Source organism: Gorilla gorilla, chromosome 10, assembly GCF_029281585.2.
Source record: "Gorilla gorilla gorilla isolate KB3781 chromosome 10, NHGRI_mGorGor1-v2.1_pri, whole genome shotgun sequence".
Lineage (NCBI taxonomy): Eukaryota > Metazoa > Chordata > Mammalia > Primates > Hominidae > Gorilla > Gorilla gorilla.
Genome location: NC_073234.2, coordinates 91,860,921 through 91,883,939, shown reverse-complemented (window position 1 = coordinate 91,883,939; position 23,019 = coordinate 91,860,921). Strand labels below are relative to the sequence as shown.

Sequence of the window (23,019 nt, the reverse complement as noted above, 5' to 3'; positions counted from 1 at the left end):
AGGTTCATTGAACCACCCACTCAAGACTGGCTGAGGCGAAGCAACAGTATATGCAGATTTTCCATTCACAAAAGTCATTTAACACTCTTCTTTATGAGACACATCTGCGTTGCAGAACGTAACCTAATTTCATTTTATTTAAATGCTTTCTGAAATAATAGGTAACTTGGACAACGTAAACAGATGGGTAAACTTTAACTGATAATGTAAGTATATATGCATTAAATAAAAAATTTAATGATGTTTTTGCCTTTCTGCTGCTAGAAGACATAAATGACGTCTGAGTAGTAATACAGTGTCTCCTGCATGGCAGTTAAGTTTTTCCCAAAATTAGTGCTGCTTTTGAAATAATCCTTTAAAACAGTTTTTGCTCCCTTAGTATCTAGAGAGAGCAAGAATTGTGGAGAATCGTGGGTGAATTGATTGTTAAATTTTGCTAATTTCCTAGAGTTTCATCTAAACTTGATTTTGCTGAGAGGCTATGATCAGTTTCTATGCTTGCTAGAACCTGTTTTGCAGTGAAATTATTAAGATCATGCTAGTTTTATAAAATAGGTTGGAAAAGGAAAAGTAAGGCCATGCAATTTAAAACTGTTCTCTATAAAAGTACAACTAATTTCAAATGTTTGTTACTTTTATTTTTTTTTGATATTAACCGTGTATGGAGTGACTATAATATACCTGCTCAAAGGGCTGAGAAAGGGAATAGATGAAACTTAAGCTACCTTTTGGGTCTTTAATTATGGACATCAAGTTATTGCAGTCACATTCCATGTCAACCATTTGAACAGCAATACCGTGTACACAGGTGCTTAGAAATGCCTGTTTAATTAAAAATGGCCATGGTTTATTTCTCTTTGATTGAATCATAATAGTTATTGAATCTCTGATCTGTGGAAAGATGCTACTATATTTTCCTTAGAATGTTATTGCATTTTAAACACAGTCAAATAGGTTTTTTATAACACATTCAGGGTACTTATACATTTGTCAATATTCAGTTCCTTGGTTCATTTAAAAATTGAAAGCCTTAGAAAACACTTTGGGGATAAATTTACAATTGTGTATAATGAATTTATGTTTTAGTTTGCTTTAAGAAAAATGATGAAATTATGAATTTGTAAAATATGCATTACAAAAGGATTTTTTTTTTTTTTTTAGACTGTCTCACTCTGTATCCCAGGCTGGAGTGCAGTGGTGCAACTTGGCTCACTGCAGCCTCTGCCACCTGGGTTCAAGAGATTCTTATGCTTCAGCCTCCTGAGTAGCTGGGATTACAGGTGCGTGCCACCACGCCAGGCTAATTTTTGTATTTTTATTAGAGATGGGGTTTCACCATGTTGGCCAGGCTGGTCTCCAACTCCTGGCCTCAAGATCCGCCCGCCTCAGCCTCCCAAAGTGCTGGGATTACAGTCATGAGCCACTGTGTCTGGCGGATCTTTCGTTTAAAAGTATGAATTGCAGAATTTTAACCAGTGTTAGTACATTTCAACTTGGCTTTGGTTTGTAAATAATCCTTCAAAAGTAGATTACTAGAATTAAGGCATTAAAGACAAAGAATTGATACAGTACATAGATCTAGTTTTCTAATATTAATTTGGAAAACTTTTATCCTAATATTATCCTAATAACAATGCCTGAAATGTCATGTTGTAATGTTTGTATTATATTGAAAGTTAAAAACATTTATAGCAATGTTCTTGGAGCATCAGGCAATTCAAAGAGGACATAGGTCCTGCCTTAATCTTATAAATAATGACCTGCAAATAAGACATAAACACAACTTGAATAAAAAAGCCTTTGAGAGGCCAGGCCCGGTGGCTCACGCCTGTAATGCTAGCACTTTGGGAGGCTGAGGTGGGCAGATCATGAGGTCAGGAGTTCAAGACCCGCCTGGCCAACATGGTGAAACCCTGTCTCTACTAAAAATACAAAAAAATTAGCTGGGCGTGGCAGTGCGTGCCTGTAATCCCAGCTACTTGGGAGGCTGAGGCAGGAGAATCGCATGAACCCAGGAGACGGAGATTGCAATGAGCCGAGATCATGCCACTGCACTCCAGCCTGGGCGATAGAGCAAGACTCAGTCTCAAAAAACACCAAAAAAAAAAAAAGCCTCTGAGAAATATACAATTTTTAGTGAAGGTGGCTGGGTACAAGGAGATTAGTAGAAGTGCTTGACTGGAGCAGTTGTGGCCAAAGTATAGCTTCCTTGTGATGAGACACAGGAAGAGATGTCTAGACTCATGTTGTGTGCATATTTCATGGCAGTATGTGGGAAACCCCTGAGAGATTTTAGATCTATCTTTCTTCCCACCTTGGTCCCCATCCCTCACATATCCTTACAAAGTCATAAAATTCTCATGTGGAAGGCGTGATAGCAGGAATTTTTCTTCCTGAAAAGTGTTATCAAGCTTGCAAGGGAGAGAGCTATTTTCGGAGACCTTATAGGGAAGAAATCCTAGTCCTAGAGCATCATATTCTTATACCCTGTTATTTTTACCTTTGTTGAAGATCCAGATAATGTAAATTCTCTGTGATAGCAAGGACCTTGTCTGTTTTGCTCACCATTGAATCTCCAAATGCTCAATAGTTAATGAATGAAAAATGTCTACTTCCAGATATATTACTGGAGAACAAAAGGAGTATCTGATAATGTAGTCCAAACTAAATGCAAGCAGCGAAATGATAAAGGAAGGATGTTAGCTTGGGAGGAGGGGAACAGGTCATTTAATCTGGGAAACTTTCTTGGAGGAGGTGATTCTTGAGTTAGGTTTTGGTGTGGGCTGTGTGTCTGAAGATAAGCAGTGTCTAAGGGGGTAGACATCGTGCAGCAAAGCATTTAAGTCAGACTGAATAAATTATGTCAGATAAAGCACAGTAAGTGTTTTTTTGTAACATTATGAAGAATTTTTATTCTCCCATCTCTATTTTCACCTCTCCCTAAATAAAAAGATTTACATGCTTTGCAACAGCAGAGATTGACAGTACTTGAGTTTTGGAAGTACAATAAGGGTCAGAAAATTTGAATTGGTGTTCTGACTGAATCTTATACAAGCATCGTTTCCATCGGCAAATCACTTGGTCTTAGTTTTCTCATTTGTAAAATCAGGATAATAATCCATGATCGTTGGGAGAACAAAGTTATATAATGCATGTGAAAGTGCATACCTCAATATGAATGTGCCTACCTCAATGTGTCACACATAGGAGGACTTCAGCAAATACAAAATTATTAAAACGTTTGTCTGCAGATCTTTAAAACATATTTTGATTCGTTTATCATGAACTCTAATATTTGCTTGACTCATCTAGATGACTCATGGCATTATGTTTAAATTGATCAGAATCAAAATTCTAGATAATTTTCTTTCAGTCAGTTTAATGTTTTCTGGTAGAAATGAGGCCTAATTGTATTACTGCTTAATGTTACAGACCACAAGGAGTGCTAGAAGCCTCAAATTTTTGAAGCTCAAAGTAAGGGATATGTGTAGCTGAAAATCTGAGCCTTTAAGCTTTTTTTCTCTACATAATTTGTTTTTGAAGAAATTGTCTTTGCCTGTAATGTCATTTATCTATTCATTGTTGTGATGAAATAAGGGGTTTTCCGGTTATTAAGAAAAAATTTACCAAAAATATTTTCTGTTTTTAGTGATGTGACTATAAGCCATGAAGATCTCTACCATCTGTGTTTTATTATAAAATTCAGTATTTCTTGAGCAAACAAACAGATATCTGCATTATTTCTTATCTAAGCTTTTTGTGCCAGTAGCTGTTCATTTATGAATCTCAGAATTTCATTATACTTTGTGAACTCTTTGTAGTGTTTTTGATCCATGGAGCAGTCTGTCCTTTGTATAATATTTGGAAGAGAATTTTATTATAAAAAGACTAAGAAGAGTCTTAAGCCTTTTTATTATACAAAGACTAAGAAGAGTCATCAAATGATAAGCCAGTTACCTACTAATTTCCATATTCAAAAAGGACTGAAAAAAAGAGGAAATGGTTTCAGAGCTTGACTTTTTTCAAATAAAAAGGAGAAGCTTTTTGATTTAGAGTTTTTGAAAACTTGATAGATTCAGAGGGAAATTGTTATAGGTCATATTAATAGCTAATGTGCGTCAACTGCTATATACCAGGTACTGTACTACTCTAGAAATACTTGACATGTCATCACATTTGATCCTGACAACCACCCCGCAATCAGGCTATTTTCTTTTTTTTTTAAACCTGAGCAACTGACAGATTAAATAAGTGGTGGAGCCAGGATTTGAACTAAACCTGAGGCACAGAGAAGTTAAGTAGTAGGTGGTAGAGCCTACTAAAAGGATTTAAACTTGAGGTTTAACCTGACCTTTGACTTTGGAGCCTATCCTTTTAACCATCATATTATATACTGCCTTGTATAATTTATTTGCAGTTGCTCCTCTTGATACGTCTTGACCTTGTGATCTTCCTGAGTCTGTTTTGGTTGTGTCATTTATAAAATGCACTTTACTTTGTAAGAAGACGGAATATAGCCTTGATTTTTTTTCTCTCATTTTACTTGTATTTGACTGACATCCTATTTTTAAATCTTAAAAATACTTAGAGTAAAGCAAATATTTATTTTATTGTTCATCCAGTTGCCATTTTCTCACTGGGGAATTTCAGAGAATTTCGGAGTAACTGGAAATTAAAGAACATAATAGATAACAGTATTTAAAGCTAAGTTGTTATAATTAAAAAATAGTTTTAAAGAATAAGGCTGATTCACAGAATTGGTGTGCATTATTTTTTTAGTGTTTTTTTTTTTTTTTTTTTGAGATAGAGTCTCACTGTGTCGCCTAGGCTGGAGTGCAGTAGTGTGATCTTGGCTCACTGCAAGCTCTGCCTCCCGGTTTCAAGTGATTCTCATGCCTGAGCCTCCTGAGTAGCTGGGATTACAGGTGCATGCCACCATGCCCGGCTAATTTTTTGTATTTTTAGTAGAGATGGGGTTTCACCATATTGGCCAGGCTGTTCTCGAACTCCTGATGTAAAGTGATCCACCTGCCTCGTCCTCCCAAAGTGTTGAGATTACAGGCGTGAGCTACCTCTTCTGGCCTTTTTTTTTTTCTTCTGATACAGGGTCTTGAGCTGTCACCTAGGCTGGAGTGCAGTGGCACTACCATGGCTCACTGCAGCCTCGACCTCCCAGGCTCAAGTGATCCTCCTGTCTCTGCCTCCCAAGTAGCTGGGACTACAGGCGAATACCATCACACCTGGCTAATTTTTAAGTTTTTTTTTTTTTTTTAGAAACAGAGTCTCACTATGTTGCCCAGCTTGGTCTTGAACCCCTAGCCTCAAATGATTCTCCCACCTTGGTCTCCCAAAGTGCTGGGATTATAGATGTGAGCTGCCATGCCAGGCCTATTTAGTGATATTTGAGGGACACAGATCTGTATAGTTGAAATCTGTCCTGTTGAGATGACCACCAGTAAGGTAATTTTTGCTTTTTGGCTGCCAAATGCCTACATATTAGCAGGAATAGTTTGTCAGATTACATAATTTTTTACAAGGAAGGCTGGGGCCCATGTGGAAATTATGGAATCTATCTGTGTTGGTATATTTTGATGGGATGGAAGTATGGTAGATCTGGAGAGAGAGAAGTTCAATCTAAGTAACATTATTACCGGGTAGAGTAATGAGGTGGAGTGCCTTGGATGTGAGGGCACAGGTACATTGTTCAAGTGGAGAGTAGGATGAGGGACTTCTGGAGACTAGCTTTGCTTAGTGTGTAATTTTGTGCATTGTTATGATTATAATAACTTGTAAGATCAGCAATTTGGAAGTAAAGAAAAGCAGTGCTGTGCATCATAGTGTGGAGTTTGTAATAGTTCTAGGCTGTTTTGCAAGATGTAGGTGCTTTACAAATATCCATTGGTAGTAATGGAAGTGCTCTGTCTTATCACCTATTTTAGAAATCTGGAGAGGCAGAATAGCACGAACCCTGGAGCCAGACTGCCAAAGTTCAGAACTGGTACAGCCACTTACTAGCCTATTGCACTGGCCCTATGCTAACTTGGGGTGGCCAAAAGGGAAGAAAATGGTATATTTAAGCAGAGAGGGGGCCAGAGATAGCACTCTGTGAGTTTTCCATGGTTCTTACATGGTCTGAAAGAGATCTGGATGTTCTCACATATGACTAGTGAAGGAAATAGAAGTTAGTAGAGTGAGAGCCAGGAAGCCTGTCATTAGGCTGCTGTTGTGTGAGGGAGGGACCATGTAGTAGACAGAGGTTGTGGGAAGGGCAGATTCATTTCATTGCCCACAAAAATTTGTGCTCCCTCTTGCTTGCAACCTTTTTTTTTTTTTTTTTTTTGAGACATGGGGTATCACTCTGTTGCTCAGGCTGGAGTGCAGTGGCAGGATCTTGGCTCACTGCAACCTTCGCCTCCTGGGCTCAAGTAATTCTTGTGCCTTAGCCTTCCGAGTAGCTGGTACTACAGGGATGTGCCACCGTGCCTGGCAAATTTTTTGTATTTTTGGTAGAGATGGGGTTTCACCATGTTGCCCAGGCTGGTCTCTAACTGCTGAGTTCAAGCGATCTGCCCGCCTCAGCCTCCCAAAGTGCTGGCATTACAGGTGTGAGCCACTGTGCCTGCCACTAGTTTTTCACTAGTGAATGTGAATAGAAATAAATTTGTTGTCACTTCTGGGTTGAAGTGGCAGAAAAAATGGGTATTCTTTCTTCACCTTCTCTTTTCTAATTCAAGGGCCAGATGCAGAGGTTTAGGCTCTTAAGGGATAGTAAAACCATAAGATTGGAATGTTCTACAGTCCCTAAATTTACCATGTGAAAGAAATTTGTGTACCAAATAGGAATACCCACAATGGATTGTAATATTAATGAGAAATTTTAATTGTGTGAAGCTACCGAAAATCTGGGGTTTATTTGTTAAGCAGCTAGTGTTGCCTTAAGTATAAGCCAGGGACTGGATAGACGAGGTAGTCGAGACTGTAATAGTATCCGTACCAGCAGGAGCTGAGGTGGGTGGGGCCAAGTTAGGAGATCCTCTGGATACTGTTCCAACATATTCATCAGCATGTGCCATTGTGACTCTGTGAGGGCCAATATTCAAACCTTAGAGGCCTGTGAGGATCCCCAGGGCAATCCATGGGTCTGTATTCAGGCTAATCATAATACTCCAGATGCCCATGAAAGCTTTATCTTACGCCCAGTCACCATGATAAGAATGAGGAACAGAGAAAATCTATACAAGTCTGAAGAGTTTTCTTAAAGTAGGGTTTCTTAACTTGACTCTGTTGATATTTTGGGCTGGATAATTCTTTGTTGTGTGTTCCTGTGCATTGTAGAATGTATAGCACCATCCCTGGCCTCTACTCACTAGATGCTAGTACCATCTCTCTTAATTGTGACAATGAAAAATGTTTCAAGATATTGCCAGATGTTCCCTGGGGACAAGGTCACTCTCAGTAGAGAACTACTGCTTTAAAGATTGAGTGAATGAGTGAATCTGAAATAAATGATTTTAAATGGAAAGAAACTATTATCCTTAACTAAAGAACTTTTTCGCCTTTTAGGGGTTGGGTAAGGTTCGTGGGGAACAGTTCATTTCTGTATATCCGATAAAGGAAGCTATGTTGTTTTTATAAAACATCCTAGTTTCTAGTGTGTGTGTGTGTTTTCCTCTCTTCCTTGATATACTATATATATGTTTGTATTATTTTTTGAGTGACAGAGTCTCCTCCTGTCTCCTGCACTCCAGGCTGGAGTGCAGAATTCCTGAGCTCAAAGGATCCTCCTGCCTCACCTTCCCCAGTAGCTAGGACTACAGGTTTGTGCCACTGTGGCTGGCTACTTTATTTTTTTTGTACAGACAGGGTTTCACTATTTTGCATAGGCTGAATTTGAACTCCTGCCTCCCAAAATGTTGGGATTACAGGCATGAACCCTAGTGCCCGGCCTTAATGTTGATTCACCTTTCTCTTTATCAGCTTTAGAAATTACTTGAATTTTCCATTTATTACCTTATTATTATTTCTTCTAAACCAGTAGCTGTACTTTTTATTGGCTAGACTAAGCTTGTCCAATCCCTGGCTGGCAAGCTGCGCACGGCCCAGGACAGTTTTGAATGCGGCCCAACACAAATTCATAAACTTTCTTAAAACATAAGGAGATTTTTTTGTTTTTTAAAGCTCATCAGCTATTGTTAGTGTTAGTGTATTTTATGGGTGGCCCAAGACAATTATTCTCTTCCAATGTGGTCCAGGGAAGCCAAATGATTGGACATCCCTGGCCTAAACAAATACACGTTTTTTCCCCTGTAATCTCAGCTGTCATGTCCACAGGTTGTCTCTAAATTATGAAAACCAATAAATAGTGTTGATACCATGACTGTGTAAGTATTATTTAATGCTAAGCCAGATAATGTGCTTAGATGATTATTCCTTTTCTGTCCCTGGACTGCCAGAAGAAACATGTTGATAATATAGAGGATTAGTAGATTTTATTTATTTTATCAATTCTGACCATCGAATTAAAAAAAATTTGGATATGACCAAAATCTAACTTTGGAATTAAAAAAGTTTTTGAATAGGACTTCCTGTTTTTCTTAGTGTCTTAAATTGCCCTCTTTTCTTGTACTATATGCCTCTATTACAGCCTCCCCTACACACCAGCCCCCCCACACCCCAACTCTTCAGCATACTGCCTTTTGTGCTGCATTCTCTATTTATCTGTATTTGTCTGTAACTCTGCCTCCATTTGGACTCTTCTAGGTCTTTTCTTGTAACTTCCTTTCTCCTTACTCTTGAATTGGATCCATTCTGTTATACATATTTTTTTTCCTTTTTTTTTTTACATCTGCTTGATCTGTTTATTGGAGTACATCTTCAAATAACTCTTTGAAAAAGAAGTATGTATGAGAGGCAAACTTTCTGAATTCTGTGTAAAAAAGTCTCCATTCTATTCTCACAAATGATTGATAATTTGGCTGGGTACAATATTGTTAGTTAGAAATAATTTTCCTTTAGAACGCTGAAAGCATTGCTCTGTTGTCTTCTAGCATCTAGGGATGCTGATTAGAAGTCATATATCAACGCCTGTAATCCCAGCACTTTGGGAGGCCGAGGCGGGTGGATCATGAGGTCAAGAGTTTGAGACCAGCCTGGCCAACATAGTGAAACCCTGTCTCTACTAAAAATTAGCTGGGCATGGTGGCAGGTGCCTGTAATCCCAGCTACTTAGGAGTCTGAGGCAGGAGAATCACTTGAACCTGGGAGGTGGACGTTGCAGTGAGCCGAGATCAAACTACTGCACTCCAGCCTGGGTGAGACTCCGTCTCAAAAGAAAAAAAGAAGGAGTCATGTATCAGTCTGATTCACTATCCTTTTAAGGTGATTTGTTCTTTATTCTGTCTGAAAACTTTTAGAATCCGTTCTTTTGTATCTTCTACAAAGTCATAATGAGGTGTATAGATCATTTTTGTTTTGTTTGGCTCTTTGTCTAGATACTCAGTTGCTCTTACAGTCTGAATCAGATTATTTTTCCAATTCCAGGAAACTCTTCTCTGTCTTTAATAATTTCCTCCCTTCATCATGTTTTTTGCTTTTCAGTAGGCAGTTGCTTTCTGTCTTGATCTTCCTTCTCTCATCTTTTATATTTTGTGGGTTTTTTTTCCCCTTTAGTATTTTGGCTGATTTTCCTGGGGGTAATCTGTAAGTTTTGTTGTTCTCTTTTTCTTTTCCTACCATTTTTACACTATGTTGTATTGTCATCTTGAGTCTTAGAATGTGTAAATTAGATTTTTTTAAAGATACCTTGTGTCTCCTTGTGTCTAATTTATCTCCTTTTCTCCTCCGGTCAGTTTTTATGTTTGTTTTTGTAATCATTCTTTTTTCATGCTCAGTTTTCCTTATGTGCCTGATAATTCTTGGTTGTCCGTTCATGGTTAAGAAAGACAGACTAGGTTCCTGGTCACCCTCCCTCCCCTGTTCCTTGGACTGTTTTCCCTATTAGATTTTTTTTTCTTTGAGTAGGAATTCTGGCCAGAGCACTTTGTGGGGCAAGGTAGTACAGAGTAGGATCTGTCTCTTGGCAGATTGTTTTAGGGTAAAAGAGAGAGGAGCTAGCTGCTAGGCTATGTATGGGCCCTTTAAATGCTGGATGAGATGTGTTTACTCTGTGCCACACCTCCGCTTAGCTTTCCCTAGATAGTGGTTCACTTTCTTTAGGGAAAAGCTGACTTGTTTTTTTGCCTGGAGGTAAAATGTCAGTTGTTTAAAAACTGCTTGGAAATAGGGGATGGGAGATATAGCTGTCCCTTATAGTTAGTCAAGTAATACTCAGTTCTCTTATTTTTAACCCTACTATTTATTTCCACCCTCTGCTGTACCATTTACTTTATAATCATGCTTTCCTGGGGATCTTCTCAGACGTATTGGTTCCCATCCTTTCCATGTCACTCTTAAAGGTTATAATGAGGCTGTGACTTTTTCCGCTTGTTATTTCTGTCAATCTCACATATACTTTCATTTCTCAGAAATTTGTTGGATTTTCTTTCTAGCCTCAATTTTAATTTCTTTACTGTTACGATTTTCTTTCTTTTATGAGTTGTTTTTATTTCAGTGGAGTATCTGGAGTAACTGGAGGGAAAGTTTATATTTAGCGCCCCATCTTTTATTAGAAGTCTTCTTCTAGCTTCATAAACAGAAGAAACAGAGCCTATTGAACTGTTTTTTTGTTAATGCAGATTTATTCATAGAAATTATGATGATCATGATACAGTGTTAAAATACACTTATGTCCCTTCACTATTGATTTGTATAGTTGTTTGTGCCTTTATGCCGCTTGGTCCTAAAACTTGAACTCTGAATTCTTGCTTGCTTCATAGTTTTTCTGTTTCCCCTTTCGTTGTCCCCTACCCCAACTTGCATGTTGTTACGATTATCTTGCCATTTCTTGTTTGCTACTGGGAAACTGAATGAGACTGTTTAGAATTGTGTGTAAAATAGTGACTTTGCTCCAGGGAATGGCATTTTAGCTTTAAACACATGACCCTTGTGGCATTTTAATTATTTGGAAGTCTTTTGTTCTGTTTCTCAAGTGTATCTAGATGGGTGAGGGGTTATTCTTTTTCATTTACTTCTCTGCCTCATGTGTGATAGCTACTTTGGTTCAGTAGTTGATATTTTTTCCTCCATTGCTTTTCCTTCTCTTCTGTGTTATCTTTGGTACTTTAAATGTTGAGTTTAGATTGCCTGGCAAGTTCATTGGAAGCCTTAATTTTCATTTGTTCCTTTCATTTTCTACTCATAAAAATTTCCTAGCATTGTTTTATTCTTTTTTATTGTTTTGTTTTTTTGTTCCTAGCATTGTTTTAAACTTGTCTTTTACTTCTTTTCCCATACTCCTTTTCATAATCTTCAGGCTCCATATTGATTGAGCTTAGAATACTATTGTAAATTAACCTGGGTAAATAAATTTAAATACATTCATCTCATTTCCCTCTCTTCTGTGATATTTCTGCATTGGCAGAATGCAAATCTTGTTTAATTCTGCTCTTAATCTTGTTTAATCGTTTTCAATTCTTTTCTCATAAGATTTTGAAGTTCTTTCTTCTACAGCTATGGTTTTGACCATTGTAATGTGTGTCTTTTGTAATTGGAGTCGTAATTCTCCTGCAGTCAGAGGTTTTTACACGCCAGATTTAAAAAATGCTGACTACTTTGAAGTTGAAAATCCTGTCAGAGGGATTGTGATTTGGAAGGCTTAAATCCCCAAATTTGGCCTGATTATATAAGGTATTATAGAACTTTCATAGTAAATGCTGTACTTGTTTGAAATTTAAAGTAGCTTAGAAAATAATTGGCCCCTTTACATTTTTTTTTAATTTGCTCATTGTCCAGGAAGTCGAAGTTTTAAATATTTTCTAATGTAGTGGACTGATTACTGATGATCTTGTTACCTTTCTCTATATTCTGTGAAACTAACTCTTGATTTTAGATCAAGAAACTTTTAGAATCAAGTGGTTATATACCTCATGCTTTATTTTTTACAGGTATTCTAAACATTTTCTCTCTCAGATATCAGTTGTCATGATTAATTTCTTCTTGACCGATTGAATCCTTTATTCCTTCTATTATGTTTATAATTTTGATACATTTTTTTGCTATCCCTGAAATTTTAAATAGAATCTTCAAACATCAGATTGTACACCTTAAATATGTATAATTTTTTTATATGTCAGCAATACCTTAATAATGCTGCTAGAAAATAGAATCTTCAGCATTATATAGATAATACTTTGAATGTTTTAAAATATTTGATTATTTGGGAAATGATGGCTCTTATTATTTTCCCAAGAATTTATGATTAGGTTGTAGGAATTTAAAAAAATACCGTGTCATTACTGAGGGAAGATTTCTCTGTAAAAACAGAGATCCATTTAAGAGGTTGATTGTTTAACATAAATTTAACATGCATTTTAACTAGCAAGATCTTGTTTATTTGGTTATTTTGGAGAAGCTTCTTCGTAATTCATTAATAGAGGTTAATAGTAAACAGTAGAAATTAGCATTTTCTTGACATTTTGATTATGCAGAAAATATAGATGTTTCTTGCTATAAGCAGGGAATTGGTTCCAGGACCCCCAATGTAACACAAAATCCGTGCGTAGAAGTCCCGTAGCTGGCCCTGCGGAACCTGCGTATTGTAAATGTCAGCCCTCGACATATGTGGTTTTAACATCTTAGGAATCCAGTGTTTTCAGTCCTTGTTTGGCTGAAAAAAATCCGTGTATAAGTGGACCCATGCAGTTCAAACTCTTGTCATTCAAGGGTCAACTCTGTATGTTTTTAAAAATAATCACTAAGAATTTTTTCCTTGTCATGTTGATCAGAGTCTTTTAGGAACAGGCTTTCAATATAAGAGTTAGCTCCATAGTTTCTCATTTTTTGGTAGTTATTCTTAATTCACAAATTATGTTGGTTTTCACAGTTCCTGTTTGAATAGGCATAGAGAAGTGTAATTAAGTGTCTTGGTTACTTACATTGTAAATTAGAGATGATGACTCCTCTGGTTGTTGTGGTAATTTATACTTAGAATTCAAAACCCAGAAGCATCTTGGACAGAGTTAGGCACTCAGATACTCATTTTTGTTTCATGCCCAAGATAGCCAGCCATTCTTAGTCTGTATCGAAATATGAATAAATTTCTTTTGGGATTGAATATCAGTAATAAAATTCCTGAGACTGTCTTGAATTAACTGTAGATCTTGCATTTCAAGCTTTGATCCTTAGTAATGAACCGTCATCATGGGGATGATTTTTTACTTGTAGAAAACTGGGCAAACCTTTCTGGTTTATTATAACCAGATATCATACTTAATAAATGAGAAATTCATTAATTTTTTTCTAGTATCTTAGAACAGTGTTCATATTTTTCTTAGAAAATAACCTTTCAAGAAAATGGTCAAAATTTACATAGAATCAGGGTAGTTTTAGCTGTAACTTAAAATATCTAACTTTAAAAACAGACATTTAGTGTATAGGACTAAATTATTAATATATGGTTGCCAGTATCATATTTGCAAGCATTATCCTTAAGAGGCCTTGAGTTACTTACTCTTTGAGACACCCTTGTCACAATGCGACCTAGTATCACAAACGCTGACTGATTTAGAGAACAGATGCACTGGGAAAATAAACCTGCAAGAAGTGTTATCTTTCCTAGTAAGTAACTGTGTGACCTTGGCAAACCACTTACTCTCTCTGGGTCCTAGTAAAATGGAGAGTTTGGAACCAATGGCCTTTTAGATTCTTTTGAGAGGCTAAAATTCCAATCAGGTAGTATATTATGGAATCCTTGTAATAGCTCTGAAATAAATAGATGGTATTCTAACTGTTTTACAGATGGAATTATTCCTGTTTTTTTTTTTAGACTCAGTGTTTAAGTAACATGTTCAGTCATGCTGCTGCTAAGGAGCTAAGTGAGAAGTTGAACCTTCGCCTATTTCACTCTATAGCTGTTAAGTTCTTTTAGTATAACATACTGCCACCCAAGCCATGTTGTTTATATTAGACCATCGGATCTTATTCTTAAAATTTGTTACATTTCTTAATCTGAAGTTTATAATAAATGTGCTTTTGCTTTATAACATGTGTCATTCAGGAAAATCAGAAGTCAGGTATCAGGCATGTCTATGAGTTGTGCCAAAGTAGAAATATGACCAGTTTTAAAATTATTATTCTAGAACTTATGTGTCTCTCTAAGAGATGGTCAGTGTGTTCAAAGTTACCTTATTTAAATAATATCACTATTCAACAAACACTTTTGGAATAATGCATTTGACATTTCTTTACTGTCTTTCACCTCATTCTTTTAACCTGCATTCTGTGGTGACAAATTATATCTTTTGAGAATGGATTTGGTATTTGGTATTTGGAAAAGGTGGCAAGTCTTTCTGAACCAAGTCTCACACATAAAATTAAGGATCAAAATGAAGAAGGCCATTTTTAGTATAAATAAGCAGTGACCGCAGGGGTGAAACTGTTTCTTCTTTTATCATTTATAAGGTAGCTAAGAAAGTGGTTAGAAAAGAGGAGTTCCAAAATTGTTTTGTGGGATGGCAACTTGAAACTAGTCTCTGAAAGTGACTACTCTGAATGGAGATGACCTTTATTTGTATGTTAATTCTGCTGTATTAAAGTTATATCCTGAGTGTTACACCTGTTCTGTTTCCCACGTGTTGGTGCTACTGTGATTTGGCACTGTGCTGTAGAGAAAAGTGTTGGCGAATGAATTATTCTTCGTATTTTAAAGAAGATCAAAATCTATAGAACAATATTTACATAGATTTGAATGGTAATTTAATTCTGGTTTATATGAATATTTATTATGTAATTTGTGGTTATCCCTAGCTAGGTTTAATTCTGGGCAGCTACTCTGTCAGAGTATACTCTTTGATGCAGACTTACATGTAAGTTAAACTTTTTGCGAATAATTATCTTAGCTTATTTAATTATTAGTTGTATTAATAGTTATGTAGTTTGTGGTTATCCATGGCTAGGTTTAATTCCAGGCAGCTACCCCATTGGAGTGCACTCTTTGATGCAGGCTTATATCTAAGTTAAATTTTTTTGCAAAAATTATCTTAGCATTATATGTGACTGAATGGCTTTTGGATATCAGTGCTATACTTGGTGTAGATAATAAACTTGTGTGGGGAGTGGTAGAAAATCGACAGTAAACTCCTAATTGCACAATTCACTATGTAATTACCATTGTGGGAAGTGCTGAGAGGAAGAAATATATATATAATATGTATAATAACATATTTATATATCTTGTTGCAGAGGAGCTTGTGATAGGGAGATTTCATTTTCTATTTCAAAGGTATTATGTTTCTTGTTTTAAACTCCCAGATGGTGGACTTTAATGAAGTGTCCTCATTTGTAAAAATTAAAGGATACTGAAAAATGCCTCTAGGACCTTTTTAATAATACTTTCCCCTTTGAGGTTCCAGAATAATTTAATGTTACAAGACCATTAATTCAATAGATTTCAGTGCAAGTTACTATGTAAGCGGCTGAAAATTCAGTAGGAGCTAGGCAGATGTGCTTGCTGACCTCTTCGAGCTTTTGTATGGGAAGTGGTAGAAGATCGACAGTAAACTCCTAATTGCACAATTCACTATGTAATTACCATTGTGGGAAGTGCTGAGAGGAAGAAATATAGGGCAATATAAGAATATGCACACCTAGTCAGGGAGGGGAGCCAAAGAAGGTGATGACCTGAAGGAGAAAAGAATATTTCTCGCAGAACATCTTGTTTAAAGATTTTGGAAGATCAAGGAACTTGAGCTTTGCTAAGAACTGAAAGAGTTCACTGTGACTGGAGTGTTTTAAAAAATATGAGAAAGATAATGTTGTGGTATAGGAGGTAGGGACTGGATCATGTGAGGCCTGAGACCATGTTAAGGATTTTGCTTTTTGTCTTCAAATCTCTTGAAAACTATTAGGGAATTTTAAACAAAGGAGTGAAATGGTCAGGTTTAGATTGATCTCTCTGGATGCTAAGTGAGTAGTGGTTTGGAGGGTGATGAGGGTAGATGCTGGGAGACAGTTTAGAGTACCTGTGGTTCATCCAAGGGGAGAATCCTGTAGGCCAGTGGTTCTAAAAGTACATCACTTGGGAACTTAGTAGAAATGCAGATTATTGGACTCTACCCCAGACCTGTAGAATCAGACACTTTGGGGGTGGGTCTCAGAAATCTGTTTTGGAGCAAGCCCTCCAGATGATTGTGATGCATCCTAAAGTTTTTAAAACTCTGCTCTAGGTCATTAGATATATGGTTTTTGAATGCAAGAGAAAGTTCTAGGCTGGTGATATGGACAGTACCTGCACTGAAGGTGGTAGTGGAGAGTGTGATGAAGAGAAGCATCTCTACTAGAATGAAACCCTGAGATAGAGGGAGAGCTAGTGAAAGAGTCAAAGGATTGGTTAAAGAGACAGAAGAACTAAAAGTACTGGAGAGTCTTTAAAGGGAGGGAGTGGTGAAGTCAGCATTATGCTTTTTTTTTTATGTTTATTTTTTTTTTTTTTTGAGATGGAGTTTCGCTCTTGTTTCCCAGGGTGGAGTGCAATGGCATGATCTTGGCTCACCACAACCTCTGCCTTCTGGGTTCAAGCGATTCTCCTGCCTCAGCCTCCCGTGTAGCTGGGATTACAGGCATGTGCCACCACGCCCGGCTAATTTTGTATTTTTAGTAGAGACAGGGTTTCTCCAGGTTGGCCAGGTGGGTCTCGAACTCCCAACCTCAGGTGATCCTCCCGCCTTGGCCTCCCAAAGTGCTGGGATTGCAGGCGTGAGCCACTGCACCCGGCCTACTTTTATTTATTTTTATTTATTTTTATTTTTTGAGACAGAGTCTTGTTATGTTGCCCAGGCTGGAGTGCAGTGGCACGATCTCAGCTCACTGCAGCCTCCACCTCCCAGGTTCAAACAATTCTCCCTGCCTCAGCCTCTCGAATAGCTGGGATTACAGGCACCCACCACCAAGCCTGGCTAATTTTTGTATTTTTAGTAGAGACAGGGTTTCGCCATGTTGGCCAGGTTGGTCTTGAACTCCTGACCTCAGGTGATCTGCCCATCTTGGTATCCCAAAGTGCTGGGATTAGAGGTGTGAGCCACCTCAACTGGCCTATGGCCTATTTTTAATGTGGTAAAAACTGTTGAAGCAGTATGCATTTACATCTAAATAATTTTTATTATTTAATTATTATTATTATTATTTTTTGAGACAGTCTTGCTCCGTGTCACCCAGGCTGGAGTGCAGTGGCACAATGTCGACTCACTGCAACCTCTGTCTCCTGGGTTCAAGCAATTCTTGTGCCTCAGCCTCTTGAGTAGCCTGGATTACAGACGTGCACCACCACACCTGGCTAATTTTTGTGTTTTTAGTGGAGATGGGGTTCACAGTATTGGCCAGGCTGGTCTCAAACTGCTGGCCTTATGTGATCCACCTGCCTCGGCCTCCTAAAGTGCTGGGATTACAGACATGAGCCACCGCGCCTGACCACATCTAAATAATTTTTAAATTGCAAATACTTATTTATTACAAATACTTTCTATTGCTACTGTAGATTTACTATTATGGTGTAAGGAATTGTGCCATCTTCTTGCGTTATGTGTCTTAGAGAAGCTGGGGCACTAGGGATAGTAGCCGTTGGTATGAAAGATCAGGAGCTCTGCTCTTTTTGGTCTACCCTGAGATTATTTGCTATGCTATGTTTTCTTTTTCTGTTACTGTTATGTATCTAAAGGAAAAATGTTTTTAAATGCATTTTATAATTCAGACTTTTACTTTTCTTGATTGCTGTAACTTGTTAGAATAATTCTAACATGTTAAGGTTTTGCTCTTCTTGAGGGAAGACCACTTTTGATGTGAAAAGTAATTTCAAGGTTAATCTCAATTACAAATAATATATTTGGAGTTGTGTGCATGTATATGTGTGTGAGAGAGAGATACTTAAGCCATTTTGGGATAATTTTCTGCTTGAAATGTGTTTGCTTGTCTGAAGTTTTTTTTTTAAAGAAAAAATATGATTATTATATCAATGTGTGCTCAATATAAATTCCAGCAGGTATAAAAACTCATTAAGTTGGCTTCTGTTGCCGCCACTTTATGTCTGAAATAGCCCACCTTGTTAGCAGTTTGGTGTTATTCTTCTAGATTTCTCTCTCTGTACACACACACACACACACACACACACACACACACGACTATATAATTTTTTTAAAAACAGAACTCGTATTCTGTTGTAATGTTGTTTTGCAGTTTTTCTACCAATCAATACATCTTAAATCTAAAAGTCAGATTCCTAATAATTCCTCCCATTGATTGCGTGTATTTTATTCTTACAACCTTAGACTTGGACTCAAGAGACCTTGGTTCTGGTCTCTTGCCCTGGGATCTTGGGCAAGTAGTCACTTAACCCCTTTGTGTTCATTTTGTGATCTCTAAAATTTATGGTTATTGAGAGGTTGACTTGAAGTGTCTTGATAGCTCTAGAATGCTGTTAAGGAATGCCAGGATTTCAAAGTGCAGACGTTTTCTAGAATTTTATATGAAAAGTAATGATCTCAATCTAGCTGTGAACACTTAAGGGGATAAGCTTTGCCAAGTTAAAAACACAATGATCGGGGGAGGAAGGATGTTAGAAACAAGATTCAAAAAGATGATTTCTTATCATTTACTGGTATGCTCAGCAGGCATGCCTACTGCTTTTAAGATAACAATGACCTAAAAAAAGAAGCTTCCTTGAAGCCGATTGTTTTCTGACTGAAAATCCAGACTACTTTTTTAGGGGATGTGGGATGTGTATGGGTCTATGTTTGGTTGTACCCGTTGACTGCTCATGGGAAGTTAGACAAATGGGACTTATGGCCTGCTCAGCATTCTTTGAGGGATCGTGCTATCTTCTTGTATAAGTGTCTTAGAAAAGCTGGAGCACTAGGGATAGTAGCCATTGGTATGAGACCAGGAGCTGTGCTCTTCACTCTTCGGCTTTTTATCGTGAGATTATTTGCTAAGTAAAGTTTTCATGAAAAATCTTAGGAGGGAAAAGCAGTCTTTGAAGAGTGTTTGGGTAAAGGTGTTCATTTTTTGAATTAGCATTGCTACATTATTAATATTACGTTGATTGAAAGATGGCTTTTGTTTTCTTGCTTTCAGTGTCTTAAGTTGCTGATGTTATTTTCTTTTAGTTTTTCATTTGTATTTCCTTTTATTTTTATCTGTTTTTATCTTTGTCCATAGTCTTCTTAGTACATTGACATTTTGTACACTCTTATTCTTAAACTTCGGCATTTATTTTTCTAATATTTTCTTGTTACCTTTACATATGTTTAAATTTCTTTGCCCTTTTTGACTTTTTGCTTAAACACTTAAAAATTTTACTTATTTTTTCTGCATAGGGTTTTATTAAAACAGAGACATAAATACGTATAAAGAAGAATGTTGAGAAAATGAATGACTCCAACAATGGCTTCCCTAGGCAGAGCTTTAATTTAAATTTACTTTTAAAAAAGTTGATATCTGTCTTTTTTTTTTCTCTGTGTGGCTGTTGGGTGGCATGGTTTTAAGGTAGGTGGTTCAAAATATACTTCCTACCCTAAGTAAGAGATTCAGGATACTTACCCTCCCCCTCCCCCCACCCCAGTTATTTAATAGCAGGCTCTTAGGACTTCTCATTGCTTTTTTATTCCTTTCAATTTTGAACTTCATCCTCGAAGTTCTAATCTTTTTTCTTTTTTTCTTTTTTTTTGAGATGGAGTCTTGGTGTGTCACCCAGGCTGGAGTGCAGTGTTGTGATCTTGGCTCACTGCAGCCTCTGCCTCCCAGGTTCAGCCTCCTGCCTCAGCCTCCCGAGTAGCTAGGACTACAGACATGTGCCACCACAGCCGGCTAATGTTTGTATTTTTAGTAGAGATGGGATTTCACCGTGTTGGCCAGGCTGGTCTCAAACTCCTGACCTCTGGTGATCTGCCCGCCTTGGCCTCCCAAAGTGCTGGGATTACAGGTGTGAGCCACTGCACTGGGTCTCAGAGTTCTGAATAATATAGATGTCCCATAGACAAATTTCTTACCTTTAAATAAGTTTGTTTACAATGATAAAGCCTTTGAACTATACTTAAAGGGCTTGCTCTCATGTTGCCTGTCATCCCTTTAATCATTCTTACAGGTGTTTGATTTAAAATATTTCATAATCCTCATTTAAAAATAATGTATAGCTGTGTCACATTCCTAAAATCTCCTTTCAACAAAAAAAACAAGTTAGTGACAGGTCTTGACTAGTGTTTTATTGCTAATCTTATTATTAAGAATTGTTTTCCAATTTGTGTTTCTTAAAATAGGAATAATATATACTTTTAGTGAATATATAGTTAGTGGTTTAAAAAGTATTTAATAGTGTAAAATACTGTCATGAAAAGAAAAATTATTCATGATTCTGAGCAATATAACACATCAAATTTTTATGTGTTTGTAAATATTTTAGTGACTACATTGATGTATAATATATGGGTTCAAAAAGCAAAAGTCGTTAAGGTTATTCTTTAACCTCTACATTCTCTACTCTGAGTCAAGGTCTCTAATTGGTATGGCCTTGATGTAGATGGAGCAGATAAAACCTTGTTAGTTAGCTGACTGCCACTATATAACAGCCTTTCTCAATAAAGAGACTTAAATTAATTTAACCCTGTAGCTTTGTTGTCCTCAGCAAACTCCTTTGCTGCTACTGTGTTTAAAGGTCAGTATTACTGTCTTTATTTATTTTATTTTATTTATTTATTTTTTAGACACGGAGTCTCGCTCTGTTGCCCAGGCTGGAGTGCAGTGGCACGATCTCAGCTCACTGCAACCTCTGCTTCCTGGGATCAAGTGATTCTCATGCCTCAGCCTCCTGAGTAGCTGGGATTACAGGCACCCACCACCATGCCCAGCTAATTTTTCTATCTTTAGTGGAGACGGGGTTTTACCATGTTAACCAGGCTGGTCTTGAACTCCTGACCTTAAGTTATCCACCTGCCTCAGCCTCCCAAAGTGTTGGGATTACAGGTGTGAGCCACCATGCCTGGCCTGTTGTCCTTTAATATTTTATTTCTCATTGTGAATCTCTCTCATCGTACATTTCTGTACATTTCTCTCATTTAGAGAACTTAATTTGCTCAAGTTATTACTATAACTATTATCTTTGTTATCTCTTCTCAGTGATAAGACATTGAAAATAATACTTTTCTGTATATGAAACACTGTTCTATAAGCAAAATCTTAAGATTTAAGTTAGTTTGCACATCATAACAGTGGTAACCCTGCATTCTTTAATTAAACACGTTTAAATGTATAAATGTAAAAACAGTTTAAAATTATAAATGCCCAGGAATCCTATCTTGGTCATACTATGTCTGTTGAAATACAATTTTAGTGTCTTGATACCTTTTAAGTAGTATGCTATGAAATAATTCTTGTTGTAGCTGATTAGTTACTTGGGCAGATTTTCTTGTATCTTATTTTCCAAAAAGCAGTCATTTATAGAAATCAGACTTTGCAAAATGTAAAGGCTTTCATAGTTTCAGAAGCACAGGGACAGCTGCACAGCAAGTCCATATGTTGCTTAGCTATAATTATATTTTAATAATTATAATTTTTTTTTTTCTTTTGGGAAGAACTGTGGCTAACCTCCAAGAGACTGAAGCTGGTAATTGTAAGCATTCTCATTTTTTAAACACAAAGATAGAACTTTTTATTTTTCTCTGTTTTAAATGGTTGAATATATTTATCATGTATCATAGCATCCACTGGATGAAGTTACATTTCTGGGTCCTACTGTAACATTTAAATGAGTGTTTGCGTCAGATGGGAAGATTACTCGTTTTTTTTTTTGTTTTTTTTTTTTGATACTCCTATATATGGATTTGCTGCCACAGGCATGCTAATTTTGCCATCTCATACATATGACTTGCTCCTTTCCTCCTCCGTTCTTCTGCACATTACCATTCCCTCCACCTGTAGGTCTCTCCTTCCTTTCCATCCATTTCCTTTTCTCTTTTCAAAAGTGGCATCTTAAGATAATTTCCTCTAGAAATTCTTTCAGGATTTATTCCATGTTACTTTTACTTATTTTCTTTGCTTCACCTTAACACTTACCATGGGTAGATACAAATTCAACTAATATGAATTGTGTTGCTGTAATTTACCAGCATACATAGTGTTAAGTAGTACAGTGATAAGATTAACTATCTCATCTATTTTTTACAGCTATCCTGTGAGTTATTCCCATTTTACAGACAAAATTAATTATCTCAGTTACACTCTTCGTTTTAGTTGGGCTTGATTTTTTTTTTGGTATTTTTAGTATTTAATATTTAGTATTTTAGTATTTAGTATTTGGTATTTTTAGTTTCACCATGTTGGCCAGGCAGGTCTCTAACTTTTGGCCTCAGGTGATCTGCCCGACTCGCCTTCCCAAAGCGCTAGGATTACAAGTGTGAACCACCGCACCAGGCCTAGTTGTGCTAGATTTTTTACGTTTTTTCTGATTTTAAACATTGCTACTTAAACACCGTCATTTTGCCTTTCGCTACTTCTGTAGTCTTTCCTGCTTTCCACCTCACACCCCACCAATATCACTTAAAAAAAATACTAAAAAAAACCCAAACTACTTTATTCAGGTATAATTTACACCTGAATAAAATGAAACCATTTTAAGTACATAGTTTGATTCATTTTGACAGATGTATACACCCATGTTACTGCTACCACAATAGATACAGATATAGAACTTTCCATCAGTCCCCAAAATTCTCTTGTGCCCTTTGAACTTAATCTTTCCCTTTCCTACTCTATGTCAGACAATGACTGATTCGGGTTCTGTTACTGTGGATTGCTTTTGTCTGTTCTAAGATTTCATATGAACGGAATCATAGAGTATGTACTCTTGTCTGGTTTATTTTGCCCTGCATATTTTTGAGATTA

General features: G+C 36.9%; 1 protein-coding gene across 2 annotated transcripts in view; it reads left to right on the top strand.

Moving 5' to 3' along the window:
• The window catches only part of OSBPL8 (oxysterol binding protein like 8), a 208,715-nt gene that overhangs the window by 1,056 nt on the left and 184,640 nt on the right, over positions 1 to 23,019 (top strand). The gene's annotated exons all lie outside the window — the stretch shown is intronic.